The sequence below is a fragment of the Rattus norvegicus genome, chromosome 6 (assembly GCF_036323735.1).
Source record: "Rattus norvegicus strain BN/NHsdMcwi chromosome 6, GRCr8, whole genome shotgun sequence".
Classification (NCBI taxonomy): Eukaryota; Metazoa; Chordata; class Mammalia; order Rodentia; family Muridae; genus Rattus; species Rattus norvegicus.
The window spans coordinates 17,336,401-17,353,681 of NC_086024.1; the positions used below are offsets into that span (position 1 = coordinate 17,336,401).

At 44.9% G+C, this 17,281-nt stretch overlaps 1 long non-coding RNA gene across 3 annotated transcripts; it reads right to left on the reverse strand.

Annotated features, from left to right (window-relative positions):
• Positions 1-7,718: 7,718 nt before the first annotated feature.
• On the reverse strand, positions 7,719-11,107 carry LOC100910081 (uncharacterized). Of its 3 annotated transcripts, none has more exons than XR_005505685.2 (4): positions 10,970-11,107; positions 10,048-10,117; positions 9,568-9,701; positions 7,719-8,291 (listed from the first exon to the last, which is right to left on the reverse strand). It is a non-coding gene; the product is annotated as an uncharacterized LOC100910081 (long non-coding RNA). The 3 variants fall into 3 exon arrangements; XR_005505684.2 differs by lacking the exon at positions 10,970-11,107 and adding an exon at positions 10,664-10,802; XR_005505686.2 differs by lacking the exon at positions 10,970-11,107 and adding an exon at positions 10,544-10,676.
• Between the last annotated feature and the right edge of the window lie 6,174 nt (positions 11,108-17,281).

Genomic DNA, 17,281 nt, shown 5'->3' on the forward strand with positions numbered 1-17,281 from the left:
GAGAACTGCTTATCCTTCGAGCATTCTTCCTGGAATAGTGTTATTTCTCAGCGGGGCTCTTACATAAATATTTAGTAGTGGGACTTCAAACTGAAGTCCCTAGATAGCTCGAAGGTACTGTTCTTTGTTATCCTTTGAGTCTTGAGTCATGTGTCTTAACTGACTATCCAGGCCGGGGCGAGCTCTCCATCCCTGTCCACCAGCAAGCAAGGACTATCTTGTGAGGTTGCCCAGAGGCTTACTGTGTAAACGAACTGGCCAACCAGGCCCACAAAGTCAACCTCATTTAGCAGGGCTGAAGTAATGCCCATAGTTAAGCATGTTTAGGATTGGTCTAACCAGACCCTTGCCCTGGCCAAATAAAAACTTGGCAAAACACCTGAGAGTGCCTGGCTTTGAGCAATGCTACTGTCAGGATCTCATCCAACACAAACGCTGTGTTAGTGCCAAGGTAACCGAATGAAGTAACTTGTACTGGGTCATTATTTATAAATCAGTGAAAATTCGGAGTGCCGATCAGAGATAATATATTAGTTTTAGGGGTTGACTTATGGACGTTCTTTCTAGAAATAATTGTCTAGCGTGGCAAATTTATTTTCAGGTCACATCTAATTTGAGGTAATGAGACGTCATGTCCCTGCACAGGAATGTCTGGCTTTTGTCCTGGATGACAGCAGGGAGGTTGGGATTGACATCAGGATGCCTGAAAGATCATTAGGAAACAAGCCAGAGAGGAGTGATTTCAGAGTGTGTCCCTATTGGACATGTCTGGACACCTATTTAGCAGCTAGAAGCCCAAACCCACCGACATTCCCACCTGATAGAGCGGTTCTATCTAGACAGGCATCCACACCTCATGTTCTCCCAGCAGCCCAGGCCAGGGTCCACTTCAGGCCAAGAGCAGTTACTCATCATTTGATATGCTCTAGAGGGTTGAACATTACAGTGGCTTGGGATGGGATAATGCAGCTAAAGTGTGCACACCTCTGACATGTGTGCATTTGGTATTTTGGTAGAGCATGACTTTCTTTTGCGGAGTGTTAACCTAGAGTGGAAAGGGGGACTATTGATGGTCACGAGCATTTACATTGGTCTTCTGTCTTGGAGGTGAGAAGAATTGTGTGTGTGTGTGCATGGGAGGAACAGATGCTTCAGTTCCCAAAGCTCCCTGCCTAAGCCAACTCCTGGGACAAGTGAAAGTGTTAACGTTCAGAGAGAGACAGTTGGAGAAGTTAGGTGAAACTTCATTCACTTATATGTGTATACACACAAATGTAATATATATGTGTATATTAGCTTAGCGTATAATAAATGAAATTGCCAACAGAAAGGGGGGAGATAGATTATTTAATAAATGAGATAGGGTTACTGAACATTTAGGAAAGAATGCTAAAGGGAAGAATTGATATCTATAGAATTAATTCCAGAGAGAACGAAGAGTTAAACTGAAGACGTACCTCCAGAGATGGACATGTAACTCCGTGGTAGTGACTGTTTGGTGTATGTGAGGTCTTGGTTTGGATTTCCTAGGACTGCAGATGCAACAAAACCCAGCAACACTAGCACAGGCAAATGGAGGTGAATAGTTCATTAATCTTGGCAGTAGCAAAGGAAGCTTCAAAGAAAAGACTTTGTTGCTTTTGGCTACATAAAAATAGAAACTTGTTTGTCACGCTAAAGAGAACACCAAGGAAGCCACAAGTCAAAGGTCAGCCTGCATCCTGGGACGGTGTAACTTAGTAGCAGAGAAGGAACTGGAACTGCAAAACAGACCTGGTGGAAGCTGGAATACCTAACAGGTGACCGGAAGTGATAGGAGACAGAGAGTAACCACAGAGCCGTCACAGAGAAGAGCCTCCACTGTAATAGGGAATTAAAAGCTAAGGAGGTTTCTTCCATTTTGTTCCCCCTCCCCCCAGTTGCCCAGGACTGTAATCTCAGCACCCAGGAAGCAGAGGTAGAAGCATCTTGGAAGTTTGAGGTCAGCCTGCTCTATGTACTGAGTTCCGGACCAGCCAGAGTTACATTGGAGACTTAGGAAGATTTAAAATCCTCCCTGGAAGCTGGCTGGTGGCAGCACCTTTAATCCCAGCACTCAGGAGGCAGAGGCAGGCGGGTCTCTGTGAATTCGAGGACAACCTGATCTGCAAAGAGAGTTCCAGGACAGCCAGGACTAACTACATAGAGACACCAACATGCACCCCCAAATCTTTCCTAGGGTAGGAGAATTCTTTGTGCTGTGTAAATCTACTGGTTATTTTGCTCCAGGGGACAAGCATGTATCAGAAGCTATCGGAAGTTTCCTGGTGGCAGGGATGTAGCCTGGTTTGTACAGTGCTTGCTTCCCTCACATGTACAAAGTCCCTGGTGTGAGCTACAAGTATCATGCACAACTGAGTACCACAGTGCACACCTGTACTCCCAGGTCAAGAGTACCTTATTGTTGTTCTAGCCCCCAAAGTGAACTTCTTAATTTTAAAATTTTATGTGTTTGGTTTTTTTTTTTGTTGTTGTTTTTTAATCTGCATACATGTGTGAGCACTACATGCATGAAGTACCCGCTGAGGCCAGAAGAGGGCATCAGGCTTCTGGAAAAGAACTATAGATCGATATGAGCCACTACGGGGATGGTGGGAATCAAAATTTAGGTCCTCTGGAAGAGCTTATCCACAGAAGCCATCTTTCCAGGCCCCCTAAATGAACTCCTGGCTTCATTGTATCCACCTTCAGAGTATAAAATGATCAGGAAGGAGATTTAGAACCGGGACAGCACTGTGCCTCATTCCCGTGTGTGTGTGTGTGTGTGTGTGTGTGTGTGTGTGTGTGTGTGTGTGTGTGTGTGTGTATGTATGTATGTAAGAATGCATGTGCATATATGAGAGTGTGTGCGCACACATGTGCATATGTATATGTATGTACATGTGAATGTGTGTATGTATGCCCTGTGTGTATGAGTGTACACGAACATGCACACAAGTGTGTAAGTACATGCGTGGGGGGGAGGGGAGACAAAAGACACAGGAGGCAAACTCATTCTTCCCCTCCCACCACAGGCTTGCAAATCACAGTCCAGTGTGGGGAAGGACCACGCTGTGAAATCAAATTATAACGTTTGATTATTGCACGGAAATGGGCATTCATTCAGATTACCACACTGCACCTATTGTTCGTCACTTCAGGTGACTCAGTGTGTCTGTCACGAGCCTGAGCTTGAAGCGCTGAGTGAGCCGAGCGTTTTATTCAGCGATGGACAGAGTCAACGCATGCGCAATCATGACTAAAGAGAAAACTGGGCTCTGACTACATCATCGGGGCAAGGAGCGAAAGCATGGCGTCCACGCAAAGGGAGGAGGGTGGTGTGGGCTTCACAGTCGATGACTGTAGCTTTTCCTGTAAATGTGATCCTCGAGCAAGCAGGAGTCTGCCCAGGCCTAGCTGCGTTTGTGAACTTGGAGATTCACCAAGACCCCCTGGTGTGCCCTTTTCGGATGCCAAGGGTTTACGATGCTATATTTTGGAAGGTTTTTCCACTTTAAAATTGTGCCTTGGCACCTAAAGGATTAGCCTCCATCTATCCAGAAAATGAAGCTGTCTCGGTGGAATGCACACCAGCGTACTCTGAGGTTTTGCTAACCCATCTCAGCCCCAGAGGGTGCATGCACGCCTCTCTGCAGGTGTGGAGGAGACACCTCAGAGACTTGCAGGTATTCTCGGCAGCAGCTCTCTGTTGCTGTTTTTTACTCAAAATTCAGCCCAGTGGTCCCCTTTGGGAAGCTTTCCTTACTTCTGAGGCCAGGTTGCTCACTTCTTCCTAGATGAACCGTCAATCTCTGTTAAAGAATTTGTAAATATGATTTTCTCTTATTTGCGCATCGGGCTCTCCAGAAGATGACCAATGTCCTGGAAGTAAGAAGCACTGTATCTTGTTGGCTATGTGGGTGCATGTTTGTAATCTCAGCACTCAGGAGGCAGAAGCCGGAGAATCATGAGTTCGAGGGCTGTCTGGGATATGCAGCAGAAAGTTTCCTCAGGGCTGACAAGGTGGTATAGAAGGTAAAAAACACGTGTTACTTGGGCTTGGCTGACTGTGTTTGATTCTCAGAACCCACATAAACATAGATGAAGAGAATGGAGTCTACAAAGAAGTCCTCCCACCGCCACAAGTGAGCCCTTGTGCAAACCTCCCTACCTAATGAGACAGTACAATTCTTAAAGAAGGTGTCCCCACCAAGCCAAAGGAAATCAAGCAAAGAACAAAAACAGACAAAAACAAAAGAATAAACAGCATAGTTCATCCACTTAAAGACACACATTTCCCTTGCAATCATACGTTTCTGAAATTAGAATTGCTTCTGGTGGTATGCCTTTTAATCAATGGGCAATCGCGTTTTCTTAGTGTTGTGTACTTTTGTTACAGCCACACACAAAACATGTCCTACATTTGACAGGGACTTTGAACCAGGGAAATAAATGTGCTGTGCCTAATTCACTCTTTTCACTAACCATTAACACGTGACCTACTGTGAGGTAGGTGCGCAAGAAATACAGGGAGTGAGAAGGCTTTGTGGGAGTCATGATGCAGTAAGTTCATCAAAGGCTAGTAAAGCCATAGTCAGTAGGCTGTCCATACGCTAAACATCTTCCAGAACAATGGAGGGGATATATCGATTGGGGGGAGTCTAAACTGCTGTCCTAGCTACATCCCTATGATGCGTTATCGGCTCAAACTCCAAAGGGTTTTATTTTATTTTTCACTAACATTGGCTGTCTAGAGCAGGCAGTCCTCTTTATTGGTGGCTGCCCTCACAGAGAAGGACCTCTAGAAGTCAGGTCCTTCTTCACGGGATATCTTACTGCCTCAGGACCTCCTACCCTCTGATGGCGCAAAATGTCTTCTAAATAAAAATGGCTTCTCTCTTTTCTTCGAATCCTGTTTTCTTTGAGTTATAGTTGATGGAGAAAGACCATGGCTGCTGGTGACATCTGGCCCAGGACTTGCTGAACTAGCAACGTTTGAGAGCCAGCTAAGGAACAAACACAGACAAGTATGTTCTGGAACAAAAATAACAGACCCCCTGTTTGACTAACATTTCTACAACCGTCAGGTTAATGACTTCCTGAATCCCACAGCCAGCCCTGCATAAACCCATCCCCTTGCCATGCAGAGCTATTCACAAAACCCTAGCTTGGAATGAGAGAGCCCCAACAGTGTTCTTAGTGTCTCAGCTCCTCTCCGTCTGTAGAGAGAGCACTGTTTTTATTAGGCCATTCCAGTTTAAATCTTTGCTTCGCCAGACTTCAGCCAGCTTCAGTTCCTACCAAGCCCCCACCCCTGTATCTAGGCAGAAGGGCAATACAGTGTGGAGAGGCCTCTGTGTGGAAATGGTGCCTATGGCTCCTGCTTACCCTATACTGCTGGGCCTCTGCTGCTGTCATACTGAAGGGCAAGGGAGGTGGGTGGGGAGCGTTGTAAAATAGACAGTGGGCTGGACATGCCTGTGGCTGCAACCTTGTCTGATGGAAACAGAGCCTGTATTTTGATGGGCAGCTGCCTCTCTCTACCCCAGGGAGCCACTGGAGGGCTGCCTACATCAGGTAGAGCTGTCTGTTTCTTGCTGCAAGTTTAATTTAAATGTGAGCTTTCAGTGATGCTAAGCAAACATTTCTCAGTTGCAAGAGGCAGACCGCCAGCTCTGACTGGTCTTAGGAAAGACGGAAATGTCCTAGTTAAGTGGAGCTGGGCTGAGGCGCTCAAGTAATGTCAATCCCACGCCTTCTCCTGTTCTCTATCCTCTCTCCTTTTCCAGAGAAGGCCTGCCTTCACAGACAGGAGCAAGAGGTCTCAATGTGGTCTTCCAGCCCATGGTCTCCGAAAATGAAAACTTTCTTTCTCATAGACGCTATTAATCTGCACCCCCTTCCTCAAGGAGGGTCACATGACCCAGCTAAGGACATGCAGGGTCTTTTATTGGGGAGGGTGTTCAGAACACAGTCCACAACAAAACTGTAAGCTCACTTAAATATTCTGAGATTCTTTGTGGGATTTTTTTAAAAAAAAATTTCCCCCTGGTAGCTTAATTGCAAGGGTGGGTGCAAGGGTGGATGCAAGGGTGGACTTTGTAGGCGATAAACATGGTTTTGTTACAACCTGAAAAGGTTGGACATGGCTGGGTCTAAGTGAACAAATACCCTGCAGTAGAGCGCAGTGTGTGTGTGTGTTTGTGTCTCTGTGTGTGGTGTGTGTGTGTATGTATGTGTGTGTGTGTGTATGGTGTGTATATATGTGTGTGTGTATTTATGTGGTGTTATTTATGGTATGTGCATGTGCATGTGTGTGTGTGTCTGTATGTGGTGTGTGTGTATGTATGTATGTGTGTATAGTGTATGTGTATGTATGTGTGTATGCATGTATGTATGTATGCATGTGTGTATGGTATGTATGTATGTGTATATATGGTATATGTGTATATATGTGGTGTTATTTATGTGTGCATGTACATGTGTGTGTGTATGTGTAGTGTCTATGGTATGTATGTGTATGGTGTATGTATGTGTGTGGTGTGTGTATATATATATGTATGTACTATGGTGTGTATGTGTGTGTATGTATGTGGTGTTATTTATGGTGTGTACATGTGCAAGTGTGTGTGTGTGTCTGTATGTGGTGTGTGTGTATGTATGTATGTATGTGTGTATAGTGTATGTGTATGTGTGTGTGTATGTATGTGTGTGTTTATGGTATGTATGTATGTGTATATATGGTATGTGTGTATGTATGTGGTGTTATTTATGGTGTGTGTGCATGTGTGTGCGCATTTGTGTGTGTATGTGTGTGCGTGTGTGTGTATAGCATCTATGGTATGTATGTGTATGGTATATATATATGTGTGTGGTGTGTATATACGTATGTATGTACGTGTGTGTATGTATGTATGTGTGTATGATGTATGTGCATGCATGTGTGTGTTGTGTGTGTGCATGCATGCATGTGTGTCTGTGTGTGTTTCTATTAGGAAGGAAGAACAGAAAAAAGGAAGTTGTTTACTATTCCTAGCCCCCTCTCCAAATTCCTCTCCAACCACTATCACCATGTGCGGTTCTCCACTCTCATGGAACTTATGTCACTCTTCCAGATCCCCTAGGTCCCTTCTTACCTCCTCTGGAGCGACCTTGCTCACTCTTCCCCATCTGCACGTGGAAAGCCGCTCATGGCCATCTCCTCTGTGAGGTTCTTCTTGAGCCCTCTCCACAGACAGTATTTACATTCCGTCCAAACCCACTGCTCTTTGAGCTACACGGGAGGAGGCTCCTACCACTGAGTCCTGAGGTCCTGCCATACTGGCTTCCTCACATCTGGGTACACATCTGGGCTGGGCTGGAAGCAGTTTGCCATGTGCTGTGTTGGCTGAGTCCTCAGAGGTGTAAAACGCCCTCTCATCCAAAACAAACATGCGTTCTGAGGAAACACCCACCAAACAGAGGCTACAGGGTGTGGGGGAGGTCTGCAAGGAGCCGGCCTCCCACAAAGCTCCAATTAGCCCCCAAATTATCTCCTGTGTCACGTGTGCAAGGATTTCTAACCAAAATTTACTGGAAAATGGATTCTCAATGCTTCTGTCTATTTACCTAATACTTAACCCAAGGATAACAGCACACACACAAATTTAAAATAAAACACATGTTGGTTTTTTTTTTAAATAAAAATTTGAAACAGATGGTCTCTTTTAAGACAAATATTTATTCCCCTGACATTTTTTTTCACTTACATGTTTATATTTTTAAATATAGGCTTTATGCAAAGACCTTAGCGATGTCACGATAATAAAATCCATGTTGATGGTAATTGTCTATTTCCTAGAAGTGCAGGGCTGTGAGCGAGCGGCCTCCAGAAGCTGTCTCTGGCATTCCCCTCCTCCAGGCAGGCCAACGTGCAACCAGCTGAGACCAACTGGTGTTTACTCTGTTTATTTTGGAGCCTTTTGAGGAAGGAAGTTGTAAACTTTTCTGACTCACGGACTGGCAGTTGCGCAGTGGATCCCGCGCAGAGAGAAGAGCCGTTGGGTAGGACAGAGTTCAGAGCCAAGTTGCTGATGGCGATGGTTCCCCGGTGTCACACTCTTGTCCACCCAGCCCAGTACTTGCAGTTCAGATGCCCTGTCTTCGTATCTTATGCTATTTTGAGTTCATGCATCCACTATTGATGAACAGCTCTGATCTTGACTGGGGAACTCAAGTTTTTCTCCTTCTAGGGTTAGTGAGTAATACTCAGGAAGAAGAATCAGATATGTGAGCTATTAACAGGAAAAGAGGGACATTTACCATTGGCAAGAAGGAGCCAGGGTGTCCTTGAGAAACATCCAAAGCAAACTAACTCATTTGTGTTTCTGTAGCAGCTAGCTTTCGCTGTGTAACACACCATCTGAAAATGTGCTGACTTAGGGCTAGTGAGACGGCTTAGTAGGTAAGGGTGTTTGCTGCCAAGCCTCAAGACTTGAGTTTAATTCCCAGGGCCTCCATGGCAGAAGGAGATTATCGACTCCTCCGAGTTATCCTCTGACGTCTACATATATACTGTAGTATGAAAATATGTGTATGTACAAACACAATAGAGAAGCAAATAAATATGAAAATTGTTTTAAAATGTTTGGAGTTAGAGTAACGAGATATCATTTCTTACTGTAGGGTAAGGTAGGCAGATTGGAATGGTTTGGGATGCCTCACGCTTGTCTGCTGGTTGGCCCTGTGTCAACAGAGAATACTTGTCTGTGTGCTTCTCATTATGCAGCGGGCTAGCCTGGGCTTGCTCATAACATGGTGGTTGCAAGTTTCTCAAGAGGAGAAAGCCCCAAGTGATTTAAAGTCTCTCAATGCTTGTTATTACCCCACCAGCCAAACCAAGTCCTGTGGCCAGCCCAGGGTCACAACAGACAGGTATGTCTCAAGCATGGATAGCAGGAGGCCATCTTTGCAAGCTTGCCTCAGTCTATTTACCTGATAACTAAATTGATATGAGGTAACTAGCCTTAAGCCATTCCAAGCAGGAAGTGTGAAAACATAGGTCAGGGTAAACCCCTCTCTAATTTACATGTCCAAAGTTCATGTCAAGCTTCTAATGACATCTAAATTCCCCATGACAGTTTACAAACTCATAGTGGTCTGGGCTCTGTCTCCTGTTTCATTTCGTTATGTCTTCTCACCCTCTTTTACCTACTAAAGTCAGTCCTAAAAGGGTTTTCTGTCCATTTTGTTTTTTGAGACAGTCTGGCCTTGAACTCACCATGTAGCTAAGGGTGATCTTGAACATCCGATCCTCTAGTTCTTTAAGGTGGTACTGGGAACTTAACCTAGGGCTTTGTGAGTGCTAGCCAAGGACTCTCCCAACTTAGCCATGTCCTAGAGGCGGCCACAGTAAAGCATCTCACCTCTTATTTGGAACTTCTGTACTGGAAGGCCGCTCCTACCACTTGGATCTTTGCAAGATTGGCACTTCCTTTTCCTTCTGATTTTGGTTTAAATGTCATTGTTACCTCTCGAAAGGTGGATGAGCTCTGGGCGATCTATACTCACCAATTCTCCATCACTCTCTATCCCTCTTCCGGTTAGAATGCTGGCAGCTCCATGCTAGCACCTCAGAGTTCTGCCTGATGTCTCCCCTCTAGCATCCAGAGCATCGCTTAGCACACGGTGTGCGGTTTCATCGCCTGAACCAAATACCCAAGAGAAACAGGTAAAGGAGGAAAGATTCATTTTAGCTCATGGTTTCAGATGCTTCAGTCCATCAGGCAAGAGTCATGGGGCCTAGAAGAGCACAGTAGCTCACTTTATGGTATGTGTGCGCACACACACACACACACACACACACACACAGAGAGAGAGAGAGAGAGAGAGAGAGAGAGAGAGAGAGAGAGAGAGAGAGAGAAGAACTATCTAACTATCTGCTCCTCTTTTATTCTTATTCCATTATTCCATCCAGGCCCCTGCCCTGTAGGATAGCCCCACCACCCACTCAGGGTGGTTTAAGTACTCTTAACCCCCCACAGGAAGCACCTTCAGAGACACATCCAGAGGTGGGTGTTCCTGTTTTCCAGGGCGCTCGTCTCAATCCAGTCAACATGATCTGCAATGACAAGATGTGGTCATGAAAGATTTCTATGTGATCTTTTCTGCCTTAATTTCTTCTTTGTTCGTCATCGTATCACCAAACAAACAGAAAACGCCTCCGTTATTCAGGGCTAATTTAATCTGACTCCTTCTCGGTAACCTTTTCGTGTAACACAAGGCTCTTGCAACACAGTCCGGGTATTCCTGAGAATCTCCATCTGTGCTGGTTTGCTCCACCCCCCACCCCCCTAAACTCCAGGAACAAAAAGTTGAGATCACACAGTGATAAATTATGATAACTCTTTTCCTTTCTTTTTCTTCTTTTGGCAATAGCATTTACAAGGGGGCCTTGCCTTGAAAAATATTTTAAAAGTTAAAAAAAAAATTGTCAAATCAAATAGCACCAGAGGGCTAATGAGAAGCAACAGTTGTCTGTCCTTACCATCTGCCCCCCTCCCCTGCCTCCTGCGCTGCTACCGAGAGCCCTGTTTTATCTGTTCCCGTTTTAGTTCTGAAGCAAATCTAAATGGTGTGCTTCTCCTTTGATTTATCAACTTCAGACCTCATCTTCTGCCATCCTCCGGGGCTGTGACGGATGAGGATCTAGTTCTTCTTTCAAGTCGCAGGCTTTCCTCGGTGTCTGGGAGTCAGGACCATCTGACTCCAGGGACCGAGGGTCAACAGGGGCTCTGTGCTCACTGGTGCCCGAATGCGCTGGCCACCTTGCTGTGGCTCCGGAAGTGTACGGATATTGGGCTTTTGTGTTGTTGTTCCTTTTATGCTGGGACGTGACATTTCCCCTCCCTCCCCGCCCTGCTCGCTCCTCTGCCTACTCTTTCCCGTTCTGCCACGGATTTAGTGCGTTCACCATTCTGTGCGCAGATTCGAATTAATCCCCTGCGTCTCGATTCCCTCAGCGTCTCCTTAGGATCTGGCCCGTGGGGCGGCTGGAGCTCTTTTCAGGAAGGTCCCAGGCCAGGATCCTGTTCTGCCTTGTCATCGGATTCCCTTCGGTCTGATCTAAGTTTTCTGGAAATGGCCTGAAATTCTTCTGCTGATGAACTAACTCCTTTCGTTCCTTTGAAGGAGCTCATGCCTTTCAAAAGTCACACATTCTAGGCTGGAAAGATGGCTTTGCCGTTAAAGGCAAAGACTCATAACCGGAAGTCACATTCTCTGGGGCTTTAAGGGCAAGAAAGTGAACATAAGTGGCTGTCTGCCGCTGAACAATCTTCCCTACCCCCACCGGCTTACTCAAATGCTGTTCAGTGCTCTCTCTCTCTCTCTCTCTCTCTCTCTCTCTCTCTCTCTCTCTCTCTCTCTCTCTCTCTCGTTATTCAGCATTTTGCTCTGATAAGCTTTTGACAGGTCAAGTTTTCCTATTGTGCTCCTCCGCGCTGCTGTCCTGCAGCCTTGGCCTCCGCACGAAGCCGTAGGACGTCTCCGTGTCTCCCAGCTCTTGCTTATTTTCACATGCTGACCTGCCCACTTGACGCCATCAGCAGGTTCTCTAAAAGTCTTTGATCAGAGCAGCAAACTGGGTTTCTTTCATCAACCCAGAGGCTCCCTGATGCTGGGGTCCACCTCTCTGTCAAACTGGGGCTATCCAAGGTTGTGAATGACAACTTCCTCATTAAACAAAGGAGTCTGCCTCCCTCCATCTCTTCTGGGACCAGATGGACTCGTATACATGTGTGACACAGGGAGACATTTGTAAGTACAAATGACGGAGAGCCTGGGGTGGGACAATCAGGGGGAAGCAGTAGCAGTGTGATGATTGGCTGTCCTGGCTATCAGTCTGAACCTTGGACGTGCTTCTTCTAACATGCGTTGAAGAGCTGGGGTATTGTCTTCTTTCTGTAGTAGGACAGTGGGGCCTACATAGGTGAATGACCTTTCTCACCTTTCACCCCACAGGAAGAACGCTTGCCCTCTCTGCCGGGCTCAAGAGATCATACAGGTGAGCCAATTTCAGAGGATTCGCAAGGCCAAGCCCAGCACTTACTAGAAGCTCTAAGTGGAAACTCAGGTATCAGGCATGGTACTATAGATAACGACATGTATGGTCAGAAGAGGATGGGGCCAGAGCTGATAGCAAGGCCACGAATCCCCAACTGGAAAGAGTCCTTCAATACACCACAATAGTAAATAAGCTAAGATAGTTATATTACAATAACATGTAACCATTAATAATCGTCTCATTGTTTCCTTCTCCAACCTTCCTTCTCCCCCTCCCTCTTCTTCCCCTTCCTCCTTCCCTCTTTCCTCCTTTCTTCCTTCCTTTCTTCCCCAGGGTTAAGTTGTGGAATGTAGGTTGGTTTGAAATGTACTATGTAGATCACATTGCCCTTGAACTCACAGACTTCCTTGCAATCTTCCTATGCTAGGATTTCAGGCATGTGTCATCGTACTGGGCTACCATTAATACTAGTTCTTGTAGAACACTTTTATGAGAAATCTGTGCATAGTAGGATTCTGTTTTTTTTTTTTTTTTTGGTTCTTTTTTTCAGAGCTGGGGACCGAACCCAGGGCCTTGCGCTTCCTAGGCAAGCGCTCTACCATTGAAGGATTCTGTTTTAATCGAACGCCTATCACATATACAGATGCCCCCATACTCGTAATGGACTACGTTCTGATAAATCCATTGTAAGCCAGAAATGTGTTCATTACACTAACCTGCTGGACCTCCTAGCTCACTACAGCAGAGTGTGGGTTCTTCTTTGTGAACACACGATTGGTTGCGAGCTGTGGCTCAGAATTGTGTAAGAGGACTGTGTTATATCTTGCCAGCCCAGAGGAAGCTCAAAAATGAAACATTTTAAATACAGTTTCTCCCGAGACTATCTTGCTTTTTTTTGTACCATTGAAAAGTAGAAAAATTCTCAGTTGAACTGCAGAAAGCTGAAAACTGCATCTACATACTGAATAAATTGTGTGTGTGTGTGTGTGTGTGTGTGTGTGTGTGTGTGTGTGTGTGAATGCTCTCAAATGATACAGTCTTTTTTTTTATTCTGGGTTTTTATGTTTTTATCATTAAGGGAGAATGTTTTGTTTCCAATGAGTTTCCTTTCTTCTTTTCTTTCTTCCTCTTTAAAAGTGATACAGGGGCTGGGGACAGAGCTCAGTTGCTTGCCTTGCCTGCAAGAAACCCTGGTTTCAATCCGCAGCACCGCATAAACCAGAGTCTTTAAAAAAAATCAAACAAAAGAAAATGACATACAGTTATTCGTAGCACACAAGAGACTGCATGTTCGGAGTCTTAGAGATTTTAAGAAGGCCCTGCAAATGAACGAACTTGACCAGGTTGAAGACAAACCGACTGCCAGAAATATAATCAAATGTCCTTTCATTTTTACTTGACCATGGCATCAGAGCTTATTACACAAACACACGTGATATTGGAGATTGCATGTTAAGTTTGAAATCAAAAACGTAACATCTGAAAAAACAGAAACACGTAATTATTATTTTTTTTCTTTCAGACCTTGTTACTTCTTTACTTTAAAAGCAGAAAGGTGACACCTTTTCTTTGCCCCAACATGTCAATGTAGGGTCTTGCATTTCATACTGAGATGTGCGCTACAGAATTCAACCTTGAATCTTTTAACCGAGAGCAATAGCTTTATTTAGTTTCGTAATGGAGAACAGCTGTTCATGGCTGAACATGGATAGAATCTTTGTCCGATAGTTTTTGCAAGCAGCCTAGCCAGTCCTGAGATATTTGTAAAATTCTGCCATTCTAAAGTTGCAAATTTTAGTTTTTGGGGACTGAACCTATGGCTCGAAAGATTCTCTTTCCGACACAAGGTTAACTGAGAAATTTGAATTTTTAGAGCTCCTCGTACGGCATGATATTAATGAAGAAAGGTAATTTTCAGAAGATTAGGATCTTTTGTGGCAATCTCTCCTTCACGCCAAAAGGTTGGGAAGAGCAGTTTAAATCTCTTCCACATCTGAAAATTGATTTAGGCCTGGGGAAACGGACTAGGTTATTCTTTACCCACTGAGTTTCTTGAGGTATAATTTCATCAAGAATTCACAAATTAAATAGCTTATGTGTATATGTGTAGATGGTAATCATTTTACTGAAAAGGCTGGTAATACTTTTATTTTTGTTAATGAGTTAGGGCGAGAATTTGTCGAGTGATATGAATACTTAGTACATTTCAATTGTTCCTCCGCCCCATAATAAAGAAATGCCAACATCATTAATGAGCCCCCATTTATCTGGACGGTTGAGAGTTAAGGCAGCATGGACTCCCTGTCATTCCAGCCATGGGAGCGACTCCAGGCCCACGCTGTGGTCTAAATTTTCAGTACATCATTCTCTAACTTCCTGGTCAGTTATTTAGCATCCACAATGACCCACACTTTTGGCCCACATTTTGTCACCTTGGATTTAAGTTTCAAGACCAGAACGCTGACCAGCTTAGGAGCCCTAGTTCCTAGCTTCATAGTTACTGGTGTTGACCTGTCTGTGCTTAATGTTTTAAGACTTGCCAGCACACAAGGCTGACTCATTTCCTGAAACTGTGCCCATGATGGACACCATGCCCCAAAGGGCTCCAGTCACAGGCAAGTCTCGGTGGAAGCATAAATAAATACAGCAGACTGGGTGGCATTATTCAAACTAGGTTCCCACAAGCTTCCCTAGAAAATGCCCCTCATAGTTCACCTGGCTCTGTCCTGTAGGTTCTCAGCCTTATAACTACACAGAGCCACCGCATTTTTGTTTAGTCTTCTATTCACAGATGCTTGTCTTGTTCAAGCCATGGGTTCCTGGCCTCGAGAGACGAGAGACACTCTGTTGGAGGCGGCCTAAAAGCCTGGAGCACCTCCATTTCCTCTGCCCCGTTTCATTACACAGGGGCAACGTTTGTAATAAACCTGAGAAAGAAAACCTTGAAACCCAGTCCTTTGTTTTAGATCATGAAGTTTACATATCCAGGACAGGCTTCTTGGATTGGATTCCTTTGATACCGATATATTTTATTTGCATGTCAAAATGTCAAACTTGGAAGAATGTTTTGAAATCATGATAAAAAAGGCTATATTCTATTTCTATCCAAACATGCAAGCCATATATATATATATATATATATATATATATATATATATATATATTCCAGTTTCTTCTCTTCTGATCACATTACCTATATCTAAGTGGTATGTATAGGACTTTTTTCTTTCCTCTTTAAAAGGCACACACATGGCTATGTATCTATCTGTACATGGTAACATGATTTTCTTCTTGACTCTAGTATAGTCTAAGGCTGTGGTCAGTGAGTTGGTTTCAGGCTAGGGGGGAAGGGGGTAGGGATTGGTGGGTCGTTAAGACAACATGGAAGCTTCAGCAACAGTGAGCTCACTCAACGTGATTCTACCTCACAGCTTCCCCATTGCCAAAGCCTGCCAGAGCTTGCTACACACCTTAAAACCACCGTGCACTTGAAGGATGCAGTGTGGTGAGTCTTCACGAAGAGAACATGGTGGAAAGGTCTGGGGCTATGTTCAGTCAAGAACTTTGGGGGGTTTTTTTTTTGATGGAAAGAAGTTATATGGACTCATATAAGAACTGTTCTAGTTATAAACTTTGTTATAAACTCAAATACATATACTTGGAAAATTTTGTATTATATCTATACCTATACCTATATCTATATCTATATCTATACCTATACCTATACCTATATCTATATCTATATCTATATCTATATCTATATCTATATCTATATCTATATCTATATCTATATCTATATCTATCTGTCTGTCTGTCTGTCTGTCTGTCTGTCTGTCTGTCTGTCTATCTATCTATCTTATCCTTGTCCAGACACATCACAGGGTCTTGGTTAGAGTCAGCCCTCAGGTCTCCAGTGGGAACCTCTGGTGTGCACGTTGCTTTGGATGTCAGTCAGCTCACTTGTACACTTCTCCTCCATCTTGAGGGGCGGGAAGTGGGTTCCTACTTCACGATCCCAGTCATGGTTGACCAGTCTTTCTCTGGGATGTTGGAAGTGGGACAGTGGAATACTCTTCAGCCAGGTAATAGTGCAAGTCAGTTCTACTGGGCCGATAGATGATCAGAGAAAAGTTTTGTGAGAGAAAAAGACAGAGCAGATGCAGAGAGAGCCAATAGAGAACGTGTGGTGAGGGATCAGGACGATTACCTTAGCTCTCCGATGCTGTGTTCTTGGTTCTAGTCCATCCCGAGGTCAGTAAACAGAGAGATCAAATGGAAGAGGATTATGCCAATAGGCCTCCTATGAATTCAGGAGGAGTGATCTGGGAGGGGATCCAAGTGATGCTACTGAGAGCAATGAAACTAGAGCTTAAGCAGTGAGTCCGGGGTAGCGGGAAGGCTTAGCAGGCAAGTAAAAGATGGATACTTCCTAGGTGAGCTCAGAGCGTGTTTGTGTGTGCTTCCAAGTACCTCCTGCATGTGTGTGAGCTCCAAGTGCCTCTCTGCATATGTGTGTACATGGGTATGCACAGGTATGCACACACAGGTATGTATGTATGTGTGTGTGTGTGTGTGTGTGTGTGTGTGTGTGCGTGCGCGCTCCAAGTGCCCCTCTGTGTGTGGGGAAGGGGTGGAGGGGACAGTTGCTGGTCTCTTAAAGATCTAGTAGCTGCTATCTACTCATTTGCTGTTTGTTGTTGTTTGTGTTATATGTGGGCTCTGGGACCTGAAGAGTGAGCCTCTATAAGAACAACAAGCATAGCTATGCTACGCCATCTCTCTAGCCCTCTCCCTCATTTCTTGAGAGACGGCTGGCCTCTCACGGTATCTGGAACTCACCAATTGGCTAGACACACTGGCCAGTGAGTCCCTGGAATTCTGTCTCTACCTCCTGGCCGGGGAATTTTAAGGACCTGCTGCCACACCTGGCTTTTTCGGTGGGTGTTGGTGGTCAAACTCAAACTTCGTGTTTATGCAGTAAGTGCCCCATAGCCATCGTCCCAGCCCTGTGACTATTTACTGTTCACTTTTGCACTGCTGGGGATAAGACCCACACCTTCACTCATGCTAAGCCAGCACTCTGTCACCGGTCCCCATCCCTTCTGCTCACTGCTTCTCTGGCCGCTCGACCTGGGCTGGGTTTGAGACTGGAGAGCCTCGTCTACTTCCAACCGTCTGACTCCCCCTTTCACAACGTCATATTCTCTAAGTTCGCTGTGG